The 15,678-nt window shown below is 35.9% G+C and overlaps 1 protein-coding gene across 7 annotated transcripts in view; it reads right to left on the bottom strand.

Moving 5' to 3' along the window:
* The window catches only part of ATF7IP (activating transcription factor 7 interacting protein), a 62,063-nt gene that overhangs the window by 31,208 nt on the left and 15,177 nt on the right, over positions 1-15,678 (bottom strand). Inside the window, exon 1 of one of the 7 annotated variants that reach the window (XM_053406783.1) lies at positions 3,597-3,621. The exons of 5 other annotated variants lie outside the window; for them this stretch is intronic. The gene's annotated coding sequence lies outside the window, so the exon portion shown is untranslated. Of the gene's footprint in view, positions 1-1,756; positions 1,907-3,596; positions 3,622-15,678 lie in introns of those variants that run through there. One more of the 7 variants, XM_053406782.1, reaches the window with a different exon arrangement.

Here is a 15,678-nt window from a genome sequence, read left to right as displayed (position 1 = left end):
CTCCTTTCCTTCTAATCCTTTCCTCTGTAATCACACTTCTTATTTTTCTTCTCTCAACCAACCACCAGTTGTTACCATGAATTCATTCTGTTTAGTTAGGATCACCTACGTTGGAATTACCAGATTTCTCTGCTGTCAGCAGGGTTGAAAGGCTGCTTAATACAAACTTAAGTAGTTTCACCAGTTTGTTATAGTGACTATAATGGCATGGAACATCATTTTCAACCTTCCCCCTTATTTGACTCCCATTCTTGGGTTTCTGCATTTTATTTTTGTGTGTGCTACTTGGAGAAAGTCATTTGTTTTCAAGACAGCACTTCATCACCACATTAATTTGCCAACCAAAGCCAATCAATCACCCATCAGTCGAAACATCTCCAAAGCTATAGTTCAAAAAAGTTCCATTTAAGTTTTCAGTTCCCTCTCAAGCTGCAGAAGCAAATCAAAGCAGGAATGGAACAGAGTTGGGTTCAGAAAAGAGAAATTATTATATCAGCCAATGATGTCATCCTCGGGAAATGTAAAATAAGAGTTGCTGAGAGCAGTTACATTTTCCAGAAACTCTTCCCTAGTGTCTACATTGCGTAGTGGGTGATTTGGACATGTCAATGAAACAAACCACACTTAAATCAGTTAAGGAGGTGCCAAAGCTCACATGCAATACTGGACCATAATTAAAGTCAGTAAAACAGTAACAAACCATGGTTTATTTTCCACACACAAACCATTGTTAACAAAGCATCATTATGGTACCGAACTGAGTTCACACGGAACACTAATAGGTTTTTTATTCTAACATTTATTTAAACTGTGGTCTAATGTGATGTGCAAAACAGACCTTGGGAGGGGATGTTTTTTAAAAATGGTTTTGTCTTTTGTCTGCACAAAACTCCTAAAATCATTTAGTTGAACATGCACCAAATTGCTCATCTTGTAATTCTGCCACATTTTTTTACAAGAAACTCACATTTGCCAAATGGCCCCGAACGAACAAACACTGAAACAAGTATTGTAAACTGATATTGCATTCTCCCATCACAACTTGCCAACTTGTTATTTATGTAACAATAACTGTTATACATACATAACTTTCCTAACAGGATGAATGTATATAAGCTGATTTTCATTGTGCAGGATGAGTTAACAAATTCAACAGTTAAAAAGTTTCCTGGAGAACATTATTGAAGTTCTGGTTGGCTGCCTTAGACCTATTTAAATTTGCATTTATCATTAAGATATCTATCATTAAGGTATTTTGACTGTCACACAAAAATATTTAAGCCTTATCACGACAGCCATATTATGTGACCTGCAACTGATAATCATAGAAGCTAAAACACTTAACAAAATAATTGTAATTTTATCTTTATTTTGTCATTCACTTATTTACGTAGAAATTTCTCTATCTTGCCAAGGATCCAGATCTTTGTTGAAGGCATGCAACCCTGTCCATTATGCAATGTTTAAGTAATAAGACAACAAATGAAAGATGGCTTGCTAAGCTACCTATATATCATATGCAGTAAAGACAGGTTTTACAGTACAATTTCAATCCACATCCACAAGGGTGCACACTGTACCACTTAATAGAACTCAGAGTAATGAAGGAAATAGGACACACAAAGCTGCTGGGGATTTAGATCACACAGAGCACTTGAGATAATTTGGCCATATTCGTGCAAGCCAATCAGCGGTTCTCTTTCATATGTTTTCTGGTTCTAGGAAGAGCAGAGGAATGGTAAAATTGTTTTCTTACCTGAAAATAGGTGTATATTCATTTGATTCTGGGAGATCATACTCATCTTATTCAGTGAGTAACAACTTCCATACTTTAAGCCTCTTCAAAATGGTGTTATGATTCACAAGACCAAGTTCATAAGAAAGTTAAGGTAATTTCTGCATGTACATAAGGCAGAAGTATCTTAAAAAGTACTGCATTGTGAGTTTTGATCTCTTCTAGTGTAAGCGAGGATTCTCAAACTGCCCCAGAGACAACTGGTATTTTAATGAAGTTTATGTTCCAGTACTGTTTGGTTTGATTCAATGCATCCAAACATACCTCTTATGGATATGCCCTTATTGGTTGTGTACCAAATAAAGAAGTATCACAGGAGAATTCAACAGCTTTCCTTCAAGAAAATGATGTTTTACAGTACAGCGCCTAATGCTCACCTTAGAAAAGTATACAAATGCATAAATAGTAGTGAATAGCAGTGTTGTATCTAAACACCACACATTCTCCTTCCATAAGAAGTCACATTAATATGCTAAACATTTTATCCTTTTGTATAAAATCACCGCAACCACAAAAGATTCCTCAATCATTGCCCCCCCCTAGTAATAAGCTAGCCCATGTTGTAGTTGCAAGCACTTATATGGTAAAAGGAGTGTACCACTGGATCTTAAAATGATACCCAAAAGGATCCTTGCTCTACCAATGAGGTAGTTTTCCTTCCCTCCCCTCCCCTCCCCCATGTTTTCCCCTTAAGTGAGATCACTGCTGCATGGCAACAAAGAAAGTATTAGCATAGCTGCTGTGGATTAGCCCATAATCGTAAACTCATGTGAGCAGCTCTTGAGTAGCTGAAAAGGTTAGCCAATCAGCTGCTAGTATTTTGAGTTTTGCCTGGCAACGGGGGGGGGGGGGGAGACTGTAAAAGGATTCTCAAAAGGCAGCAACATAAGCTAGAATACAAAATGACTGCAAACAGTGGTTCTCTACATAATATAAGTACTCTAGAACAGCACAACCACTGCATTCGCAAAAGCATAGTGTTTGTCCAAAGCACTAATAGAATCTCTACAAGAATAAAATTATATAATCATGTAGCATTCATGGTAACCCTGCAACTTATTACTCCATATAATCTAGACAAGCAAAACTGACTTGCATGTAGTAATGTCTGCAAAGAAATTAAGGACAGTCATTGGCCAGTGTATCTAGTTCTAGATAAAGGGTCGTAGATTCCAGCCTTGCAAAAACAGAGCACCGAACAAAATGTTCCTTTTCTAGAATCTGGCTGGAACATTTCCAAATTACCTATTAAAATTCAACTTTATGCATACCACACAAAGATGATCTGGGAGCGTGTTGAGTGTCATATGGAAGAATCAGTGTTCTAGATTAATTTTCATTTTCATATTTAATTTCATCACATTCTGTAAATACATTAGTTTTTCATCAAAAAATGAAATAGATATATATTTATATTTAATAAGCTTGATTTGAGCTAGTAAAATTATGTATAAATTTACAAAAAAAGAACAAATATAAATTTACATGCCACAAATGTTCTCTACTACATTAAATAAAAATGAAGTATATCTCTTTGAAAAAGAAAAGCATGCATATCGCCAACAAAGAGGAATTATGTCTAATTGCAAGTTAGCGCTTATGTATCTTATTTCTAACTCCTAAGCATTTAATTAAGATTGGGCTGTTTAAGCTATTGTACACAGAAAACTATTTTCTCCTTTACACAATATTCAGCATTCCAAAAGAACATTAATGAGGAAAAAAATAAATAATAGTAATAATAGTAATAGCACTCCTCCTCCCCCTTGTTCTTTGAGACCTTGTAATTTCTGAAACATACCCAAGAGGGAGCCAGCTGTAGCCACACTCTTAGTTTGTGTGATCTTCACACAGGGAAAATAAATCGGCAGCTTGCTTCATTGTTACCGAGTTCTCTCCCCCGTATAATTTTACCTTATCCGATTGGCTTGAGGAAGCAGATACTCAACTACCAATCAGGAGTATGCACTCTCATATCTGCCCAGCAACAAGAAAAAGATGTTACTACTGAACATTTAGATAATTTCTCATTTTCAGACAATAACTGCTAAATAATTAGAAAACTTTAAACGCATAATCCTTTCAAATGTTTTTGTTAAAGGAGTCTGAAGATTAACCACCACATTTAACTGACATTTTAAAGCATAAGGCTTAAAAGTGGTTGCTTACAAAAATATACAGGAAAATAAGGAACTGGAGGTTTTCACTGCAATCGATTCAGAAATGGTGAGAAACAAGTAGCCTAGCCCAGAGTTGAACTTACATATGTTTTGTATAACTCAGATGTGCAACCTGCACATTCCCCTTCAGTGAAGGAGACATGAGAACATTTCATTCAACAGAAAAACAAAAGAAAAAGAAGTCCAGAGGAAAAGCAAACCATTTACACTTCATTTTACCTCAAAATTCAATATCAAAGTTTTGAAATTCTCAAATCTACAGGTGTTTTCAGACAACAGTTGTCTCCCCTAGCAATTACCCATATGCAAGTTAGTCTACATTCTATACAACACACTACTACAGTGGTACCTCGGTTTTTGAACGTAATCCGTTCCGGAAGACCATTCTACTTCCAAAACATTCACAAACCAAAGCATTTACTTCTGGAAAACTCAATACAGAAGCCGTGTGGCACATTCAATTTCCGAGACATTCAAAAACCAAGGTACCACTGTTACTTCTTACTTCATCAGAAGCAACAGCTTTATCAGGCTGAAAAGGAAAATGGAACACTGCCTCTAAAGGAAAATACCACAAAATAGCATGTGCAAAACTAATTATTTTCACACAAACATGCAGACATCAGCTCCTAGAGCTAAAAGAGACATGGTAATACATGGCTTTTAAAGTTTAATATGAAAACAACTCTCTGGTAGGTTTTCAGTTCCTAATGCAGATATATACTCATTTTAAAGAAGCAAGTTAATATTTACTTAAGTGATACTTAAAGTTATGCAATACTTAACATTACCAATGTCTTGCAAAAGATGGTAATGTGTCAAAAGGGAAAACCAACTATTATGTACTCGTACATCTTTTACCGATTTCTTCCATTCATGTCCTATAAACTGAGTTGATGCAAGTGTGACCTTTATATTTTGGTACTGAATATTTAAACTCACAATAGTCTGGTGTTATCTTTAGTAGCCCTTTGAGGTCACTAATAAAATTTCATTGGGAAAACAGAAGAGAAAGGATGTGCAAAAAACACGGAGATTCAACATTAAGAAACTAGTATTTATAAAGAACCATACAGTAACGATAGCTTAAATATTCTAGTGTGTGGAGACTTTAATGTTCATGATTGAAAAAGGCAATTTGAAAACCTTGCCCAAGGTGTAGCCAATTGATTTCTCAGAAACATCTTACTTGCATACTTCTTTTTTCTTAGGAGATTTCCTTTCCTCGTGGAAATGAAATGCATCTGTTTGCGCATGCACAGTCAAACACTGAGGTCACTGCCAACCTCCCACCAAAGTCATAAATGTGGGAAGTAGGCAGGACTACAAGTTCAGGCAGCGTGACAAATTAAAGCCTAGTTACAATATTGAGTTAGCTTTTCTCCCTGGTTTCTTACTTGCCTACATTAAAAAGTATAGTATGTTTTGCATGTGTAAATAATATACTCTAATAACGAGCCCCCTGAAGCCATGTTGTTATCTTATCAGCAAGCCGAGCAAGTAAACTTGACTCATACGACTGGACTGAAGATTTGCATAGTCACGCTGGTTGGCTCCTGAAGATCAGTTTGTAAAAGCCCATGAATACCAGAGGCTGAGAATCAGCAGGAAGCACAGAAGATCTGCCTGGCAACAAGGCTAAAAATAGAATCAGTATGAAGCACTGTAACAGTATGAAACCAGGAGCAGAGCACAACTGAAGCCTTCCTGCCTCTATATGCAAAGTTATACAAATAGAGGGGCATACTCTTCACCAAAGATTAACCCCTAATGTTCTCTAAATAGCATAGGCATATACATCAGCATATATATCATATATATAGGCATATATATCAGCATATATATAATGCATGCACAGCAACCTTTTGTGCACAGTCTTCACAAATGTACTGAACATTTATTCTCCCGTCGTATTTTCTTTTTTAGAATTAAGGAAATACTTCCCAAACATAAGGTATGCAATTTTTGAAATTTTAGAAAATTATGCCAATTCCGTTTGCACATGTAAAGAACTATTCCAATTGTTTTCATTCACCAGGAACCAATATTAGAAGGGTAACTAGCTGTTAATAATCATGTTAATATGTCATCTTTGTATCATGTGTTTGAAATTAGCCGGGTGCCAGGAGCATTTTGCACCTGACTATCGGCTACAGTACTTGCAACCACTACCTGCGACCACAAGTGAAAATGCCTTGGTGCTAGGATGGTGCCTGACATCTCCACCATCTGGAGGTGCATGCCTGGGGACCATTGGATCTTGACTGTTTTCACACGCTAATACCACATCCTGAAGAATTCCATCAGTTATATTTTTATCTGCACAATTAGCATGAACTTCAGGAACCAAAACGCTTTTTCTGTGGCAGCCTGAAGCTTATCTTCAGCTTATCTTCAGTAGCTTATCTTCACTCCTCCAGTCCTGGGGTTGGGATATCTCAATCCAATGGCTCTCTAGGATCATTAGCAGTCTGGAGATCTGCTGGGGAATCCTGAACTCCCTGCTGCTCTTTCTGAGGAGCCCTCAGGTTTGAGGTAAGAACAGCACTGAATCCTAACGAAGCAGGAGAAAGAGGCAGCCTGTCACCAGGGTAAAGGCAGAGGCAGAGGCAAATCACCAGATTTGCCAGTATGAGGGTACTTTTTAATTACACATTTCTTGGATATGAACATTCTTGTACTTTCTTAGATAACTGCTTATTTAATTAATTATTTGCTCGTGTTTTACACCGAGCTCTCAAAATACTCATGAGGTTTGCGTACATGAAACAATATGCACCGTAGCTTTCTTTTAAAACATGGATTTACTGTTTGTGTATCTGCACAAACAATGGAAATGCTGACCTTGTGAAACATTAAGAGTTTTAACTGGAATTCAAAGTCAACATGACACTACCATCAACTTCACTGATGAGCAGGTGAGGAGTGAGATTAGCTACAGACAGGGAATGTTGCAATACCAATGTCCCTGCATTTACGAGTGCCCTACTGACACCTGATTACATATACACTTTATGCAATTTCACTTATGTGTGCAGGGCCCCCAGAACACAGCCCCCAAGTGGGGAGTCACCTGTAATGAGCGTTTGGATAGTGGAAAGTCTGAGATGAAACTGAGGCGAATCATTCATATGATTCAGAAATTGGTGGAAGCAAGGGAGTTTGTACAAATGCTACTTCTGGTAATTGGTGGTAACAGCTTGAATCCCAGCTTCCATGAGCAGAATTTCACATAGAAAACAGTTTTGTGTGTGTGTTTTTACTCCCATGTGCCTCTCAATAAGAGGCTCAGGAGCTCTCTGGAAAAGAATATGTGATGTGACATGGAGCGGTTACAGTAGAAAGGGTAAATCAGGAAGTCACTATCTGCTTGCCCACCACCACTTTTGGATCCAAGCTATCGTTAAAAGTAGGCTAAGTGAAAAGCATACTTTTAGGATCCCATTGTTTTTATCTTTTTTAATTGTAGTAAGCTTGAACTATTTGTACAATTGTATACAGTTGCAGCGGTAGTGGCACTGGTAACAAAATCAGACACAGGATATTATGATTTATATGTTAAGGTGGCTTCTGTAACTGTTTTGGCCCTGACAAATGGAACTGTACATTACTTTTACAGTTTTAGTACCGAACTAAAATAAGCAGAAGAACAAATAATAATAATAGAGTTCGGAAAGAGGCCATTGGTGATTGGTAGAATTTATGTGTTGTATGCAAAAATCCATGGCGACTCCACTTAAAGTAACTCCAGTAGCAGGTCTGGGAATGGCTTTCTCTCTGCCCGAGACCCTGAAGAGCTGCCAATCACAAGTTTCCCGTTTTTCCAACCTAATGTCTTCCAGATGTTCTGGACATCAACTTCCATAATCTCTTACCACTGTCAATGCAGACAGGGAATGATGTAAATTTTAGTTTAAAGTATCTGGTGAGCACTAGATTGAGGGACAATAGACTACTAGACAGTACTGGGATAAATGAGCCATTCATCTTAAGGCAACTTCATACAAACTTTCAATTCACTGAATTCTCAAGAAAGACCAGAGCCTCTTAATTTGCAAAAAAAATAAAAAAAAATGTACAAGGGTTTTCTCCTGTTCCACTATTTCAAATAATATTGCTCACATGCTTTAATTCACCACTTTCCTTGATTTTTTTGCCTGGTGCTTGTATCATTTAGAACCAATATTTACTTCCTTCTTCAAGAATACACCATCATATTTAGCTCAGGCAAAAGGAAAGGTTTAACCTAGCAATAAATCTGCCTACAAAATGAGTGGTTCTGATGTGTAGATGTACAGAAGAAAAGAATATACTCTCAAAGCTTGAATGCTGCATAGCATGAACAGATTATGATGGCAGGATAATAGGCAATACTGAAGGAACATCCTCACAACTGGCTCAGGCAGCAAAGCATCATTTTTTTGCCCATTAAATGGATGGAATTACAAGTTTGCAGAAACAAACAACATTCTGAAACAAAACAAAGATTATTTCCATTTTAAAACAAATCAATATGATTTACCCATCTTTTTTGATTATGCAATTTACAATCTTAAGAAAGAATGATGACAGAGAATCCTGCCCAGACCAACACAACCAGGGACTGAAATGTTCAGGGCAGAGATGGAACCAACCGTGTTCATCAGATAGCTTAGCTCTGGGTCACCAAAACTGTTTGCAATACTTAACTTTAGCTTCTTTTTGCTACCACAACATCTTTTTTATGATACAAAAACTATTGTACAAAAAAGGCTCATCAGAGAACTCACAAATGTATCAGTGTTGAAAAGTAAACTAAAATTAGATTCTAAAATAAACTAATAATAATTGCTCATAGTAATAAGCTTTCAACTGAGCAGCCCACAAAGGAGGTATTGCTGCTGCAGTTAAGATGAGCAATTTGCACGAAGGGCCACAACCTATAACAGGTATATTGCCATAAGTAATTTACCTTTTACACTTGTTATTCTTCAACTAACATTTGGTTGCTTTTTAAAATGCAGGGGTGGGGGGACTGCTACTCTCAAGTGTGAAAACAGTAACTAAACCCTTGAAAAAACTTTGACAGAGATAATAATCAACTTGGGCTACAGATTTTTTTTAAAAAAATATTTTGATGTCAAATTTCCAGCACTTCTCCATGCACTCCTGAGGGCTAGAAACATCAGGATAATCTGTGAATCTCAAGCTTTTTGAGAGGGAGGGTAGGATCAAAAGGTAGTCCATATTTTATCACTCATGCCTGTATGTCAATTCAGATACCATACCATTGCAGTCTCTTTTAGCATTTTCCTTAAATATACACAACTCCCAATATTTACTATTATTTATGTTGAAGGAAACTACAATTTCCCGCCAAATGGACTTACACTGATAACAATGTGGATTAAAACAAACCCCCTTTTATGACAGAACCACTAACTTGCTCAGACATCTTATTTTAGAACCATCAGTTCCACAATAATCTGTGACTCTCACAAACAACCCCAAAAGCCCACACATATTCTCCTACAACACAGCAGAGCATACAGCTTTTAAAATTCATGATTTTTTTTAAAAAATGTAGTAAGTTTGCAGTAAGATCTTGCCAGGGCCTGTGATAATGTTATGAAGGAACTGGTTGTCTTACCTGGAGGCAGCTTGACATACATCAAGAGAACTTCCTCCTCAGCTCAGCAGCTTACATATCAAAACAGTAGAAGAACACTTCTAGGTCGGCCATCTTGAGAACAAACCTTATTTGTCTTCACACAAGCAAAACATACTGCACTTTAACTAAAACCTGACTACTGTGTGACCTTTCCTTTAGTCACCCACATCTGTGGAATAGCACATGCTGAGATTTTTATTTACACAATAAATGCTCCTAGAGGAATTGCATTAGCTCTTATAAAGCACATAGTCTGCAAATGCCAGCTGCAATGGAAAGTCTTCAGAATGAGCCTATTTGTACTGCTTGCTGCAGTGCTAGCAGTTGCCTGCCCAGAAGCGTGTGCAGTGCGATACCTCCCTTATGCCATGCAGAAGCAGAAAAAAATGCATATCAACACAAAGCAGTACATTAAACCATATAGAGAAAAATCAGTGTCTGCATGCAAGTCTTGCATCTGGATTTATTACTCTTAATAAAACTAACATATCCTTAAACAATATACTATTATCTACTACAATTCTTCAGTGCAGGAAACAAGCTTGGGCATTAGACAAGGCAGAATCCATGACATAACCCAAAGCCAAGCCAGAGTGCAGTTATAGCTGTACATAAAGGGGCCTTCGTTTTGTAAAACAACTGCTGCAGGATATTGCAAGGTAAAACATCCCCTGTCCTCCATGTCCAATGACTGGTTCTGAACATGCCATTTAACAGTTTGTTGACAAAATGCTCAAATAAGAATGAGATTTACTCAATACTTTCACATATCTAATAAGTTAGTGTTTAACACATGAAATATTTCAACATGCTTTGTATGAAAATGCATGGATTTATCGCTCATCTTTGATTCCTAAATATTCACATAAAATTCTGTAATAAATATCAGTTGCCTCTAGCCTCAGAAGATTCCAAATATGATCTATTGCAAAACATAGTTTGAAGTTATGTATACTTCACAAAACAAGACAATTTAGCTTACTGGAAAATATATGTTCTTACTTTTCTCTCCCTTTATACTCCATATGACTAACAACATAGTATGTATCTCTTTTCCAGTCAGTTTGAATTGTGTAGGCTATGTTTCTAGAAGTGTATTAAAATACAACTTTATCAAGGGTGTAATGTTGATGAAATGTAAGCCATATTTATTTCAGTTAGTGGGTCCTTTTCATTTTCAAAACTCTTGAGAATTCCAATGGTCACAACTTTTTGAAACAAGTTACCTCACTAAAACACCATTGTGGTTTGTGAAAAGTCGAGATCTTTGGATCAATTTTATAAAGATGTATACTGGGCAGTGTGTTACCATTTAAACACTGAATATTTCCTGTAATTGGCTAGGGCATCTTTGTGACATACCAAATAATGGGAGGGGGGCCTGCAAACTGACCAGAAGCCTGGGTTTCATTAATCCCTTTGATAATGGCTAATGGTCAGAGATTACAAGAGCTGAAGTACAACATCTGGAGGGCCACCCTTAAAAGAATTCTGTTTTTTTCTTACTGGTAATTCAGCAGAGAGGTATAAAATTCTAATCCACTTTATAAACTCTTTGTGGGGGAAATGGATTGAATATGGGATATATTAATTAATCAGCTGATAGGAAATGACAAAAATTATCAATCTGAACCTATTTATGATTTAAATATCAATTACTGCCAAGTTCAGATCTTCAGATAGGCACTTTCTGGTACCTATATATGTGGCCCATCTCTTTTGAGCACTTAATCTGTTGGACAGAATTACAGGATCCTTTCAAAAAGTTAAACCGCTGTGTGTAAATGCTTAACAGAACTTTGTAACAACTCAGAGATGTGTGGAATAGGGGATTAGAAGGTATCACACAGCCTAAACCATGGTATATTACTTGTGAATCTATATGGCATGTTTCCTTAGATTTGCAATTGAGCAAGATCCAGGCCCCCCATCAAGATTTCAAGTACATTGGGCTCCATCTCATTTGCATAGGAAGGCACTGTTCTAATACAGATGTTGGAGGTGTAATACTGAGAATGCCTAGTTGAGGCACATTATATGGGCATGCCCAGTGATACTCTTTTTGGTCTGGTGTTGTTATCGGCATCATTTTGTACTGGTGAAATCCTTGACATCTTCAGATTTTCAAGTACTTCTAAATTATATTATAATTATAAATTATAAAGTATGGGGATTGACAGAACTTTGTGAGCCCTCATTGTCATTAAGAGATTTGTACTTAAAGTCTAGAGGGGTAAATATCCACTGTCTATTACATAATGGGCCATACATGCATGCATGATTGCGTGTCATTCAGATACACCCAAATCGGTTGTTGCCTGTACTTGCCACCATCGTTAGCACCAAGCTAATAACTTTTTGTTCACCCAGGGAATTGGTAATTAAGTTGCCTCTGACTGCTCATCTTTTAGTTAGATGGATAGGACTTGTGCTTATTAATATATTGCCAGGTTAAACACATTTTATACATTTTTGCACTGTTCATTGTTTTAAATTTTATGGATTTTACATTGCTTTTATTTATTGTATTTTATCTTATTAAATTGCTTTGAGACTTGCCTTCTGTATAAAGTGACTGACAAATGTAATAAATAAAGTTTTTAGATGCTTTAACTAATGTTTTGTGATGCCCATAGTTTAATGCTTTTGCACACTGTCCCAGGCTCCTACAGAAAGAAGGAAGGGTAGCACATAAACACAAGAAATAATAACAATATCAAGGGATCTGTAAATAAATCATTATCAATGTGGCAGGGTAAATGCCTTTAACTCAAGTAGCCAATAACTTCCTCTAAACCTTTTCTTTAGAAGAAAGGTTTTGCTGGAGTAAAAGAATTCAACAATGCAGTCAAAGTGAATTTTGAAAAATGAACTCATGCCAAAATCTGAAAAAGAAATTACTTAATAATTCTGTATAGTCTAAGTAGTAGCAGCAGCAGCAGCAGCAGCAGCAGCAGCAGCAGCAGCAGCAGCAATAGTATTATTTATACCCCACCCATCTGGCTGGGTTTCCCGAGCCCTTTCTTGGTGTTGAATCTTCGACTGGGGCATTTTTTAAGAGGGAGCTGTTGTTGATAGTGGTTTTTTGGTATCTTTATTTTGGATCTTATTATTTACATAGAAATTGTTTAATTTGGTTGAGTACTTTTTGATGTTATGTTTGTAGTTATGTAGTTTTTTATATATTGCAAGATGACTTGAGTGTGGCTTTAACTTTGGAAAGGCGGCCTACAAATAAAACGATTGACTGAATTTACCAGTAAATAATGGAATTTGGTCATTAGAAATAATTTTCATTATTTCTCAAAGGATTTCCAAAATGTTTATCAACTTTCTCACATTTGATTTATTATGCAATTTTGTTCAGTTAAATAATGATAAGCTTATTGCCTAGCATAATTTTATAGCTCTGGTAAATGTTGTCATTCATAATTGGCCCAGCTTGCAAGTCTCTCTTCTGGATTTTACCTGATGCCCACCATATGGAATACTGTCCTGAATAGTTCTAGGCAGAACTCACTGTGAAATGCCTGAAGAAAGGCTTTGTAAATTTCTGTGGCTTTGCTTACTAATCCAATTTTAGATAAGCAATGAAGAAAGACATCGGTCCAAGTAGACACTTATATTACTAGTTTTCTTGCTATTTTGTTCATTTCTTCCTTTTAATACTTTCGTTTAATAATAGTTTCTATTAATAATTCTGTCTGAAAAGTATCTGCATTTCAGCCGTGTTTTATCAAATATTTTTCTTGAGAAAGACTTCATGCCAGACTAGCAAGGAACCAGAAACTAATTGGAAAATACAACAGGCATTAAGCAGCAATCTGTAATGGCAGTATCACTTGCTTGAACACTTAAAATGCTCAGAACTTTCCAGAAACAAAGGGTGGTAATAACTAGGCAAACCTTTGTCTATGAAATGAAAAGCAAAGAGGTCCATCCTCAGTTTACACTTTAAGAATCCAAATTTGCACAATAAACACAACACATGACCTATAATTTCCCTCTGGCTCATTGTTTTTTCTAGAAAAGCATCAAAACAATGTACTTGATGGAGGGTCATTGATTCAGTTTTATGAGATGAGTGTATATTTGATTTTGGTTGTGTTGAAGCCATTAAAATATGTGAATGTATTTTAAAGTTCTTAAAATGAAGTTTATTTCAAAAGGGACACATAATATAACCCTTTAAAAACAAATCATGTTTTATTCAACCTGGTTTTAAAAGGGTAATCCAATAATGATTTTTTGGAACCCAGGAGTCATGTAACATTTTGGCAGTACTATTTTTAGTGTTAATGAAATGATCAGTTTAGAGACAAAACTGAATTAAATTTATTTGCTTTAATTTCCAGCAGAATTTTACCCCTCAGATTCTACAAGGGAGAGGAGAATGAATATTATGAAGCAATAAATGAAAAACCTATGTGGATTTTGCAAGATCAGTCTACCATGCAGTTTCTTGCCAGCACCTTCTTGAATAATCCATATAGATTTTGAACAAGTCTATAACTATTAAGATGGTAACTATTATGTTTGTTTGTGAATATCAGACCAATCAAAATACTTAAGCAGTTCCAAGCGCAAACACAGCTTTTGAAAGTCAACGCCATCTCATTAAGGGATCATGACAGCGGAAATGGTATTCATTCTGCATAAAGGGCAAATCATCCTGCAGTGCTGATGCTGACAATATTTTTAAATCTCAGGAAAAATGGGAAATAATGCAAACCCCAGAATCAGACTTTTACAAACACTCTCAACAGGCTGTATTTAACCTGAAGACAAACTAATATTTCAAATAAAAACATTTCATGACTGTCACTTTAAGTGTCTCTTTATAAAGTCAGTTAAGTACTAGAGACACAAACAGTCATCAATCTGGTTGTGAAACATCATAAATATAGAATAAATTGTTTCACTATCTGCGCTCTCCTTAACACTGTAATTGTTATGCTGGTCTTCCCTGAAAGTGTATATTTATGACACAAAACTCTAAGTGTGCAAGTGAGAAGATTTTGAGAAGCCAATGGCCCTGCAGTCAACATATTTGGGGCTGATTTAATCTGATCAGATTATATTTCTATACTGTACCACTTACAAACAATAAATAATAATAATATGATAGAACATCACAAATGTGGCATAAATACATAGAATATGAATAAGATAACTACATTAGAGAGATTTAGGCAAAGTGGAGCCTAAACTAATTATTTTACACCCATTATAAAGTTAAGTGCAGTTGAATTCTATTAATTCATGGTAGAATCATGCTGAAATCAACAGCAATCAAAACACTTCGCCTCAGCTGCATATCACACAAAAATATGAAACATACCTGAAATTTACTTATCCCACAGAGTAATAATTGAATCCAATTAGGCATGGGGAACCTCTAGCCTGTGGGCCACATTAATTACTAAGCTAGTATTTCTTGAATATAATTAAAATAGCCTACCAATGCATAAGACAGCAAATGGAAACTCTAGGAATTTTTTTTATTGTACCTATGCATTGTCCTCAGTCAACTGGCACAGTACTGAGAGTCAACAGGAAAAAACAGTGACATAAAGATACAGCCAAGCAAAACCATTTTGGTCTGCTCCCTGATAATTATTCTCCTTGTTTCCACTAGCTGAGATATTACAAAAAGTTCCAGATTTAACAGCTAACAAATAAATCTAGCTAATTTTACAAGAGACCTTCCAACATATAATTTTAATTATTTGAATATTTAACAAAGAAATTCAACTGGCATACAGGTAAAGTATGAACACTAAACTTAATAAATACTGAAAATTTGTTCTACATAAAAGGTACCACAGTAAACAAAACCACATTCCATTCAATGTACTTAAACTATTTACGTAAACTTTAGTGAAATCTAAAAGAATTTGTTTTCAGTAGTATTTTTACTGTTTCAGTTTTATTACAATTATCAAATTTGCCAAAAGAGAGCCGCCCAGAGTGGCTGGGGAAACGCAGCCAAATGGGCGTGGTATAAATAATAAATTATTTTTATTTAATTTTATTTATTATTATTATTATTA

Source organism: Podarcis raffonei, chromosome 10 (assembly GCF_027172205.1).
Source record: "Podarcis raffonei isolate rPodRaf1 chromosome 10, rPodRaf1.pri, whole genome shotgun sequence".
NCBI lineage: Eukaryota > Metazoa > Chordata > Lepidosauria > Squamata > Lacertidae > Podarcis > Podarcis raffonei.
This window is presented reverse-complemented; position numbering and strand designations above follow the sequence as displayed.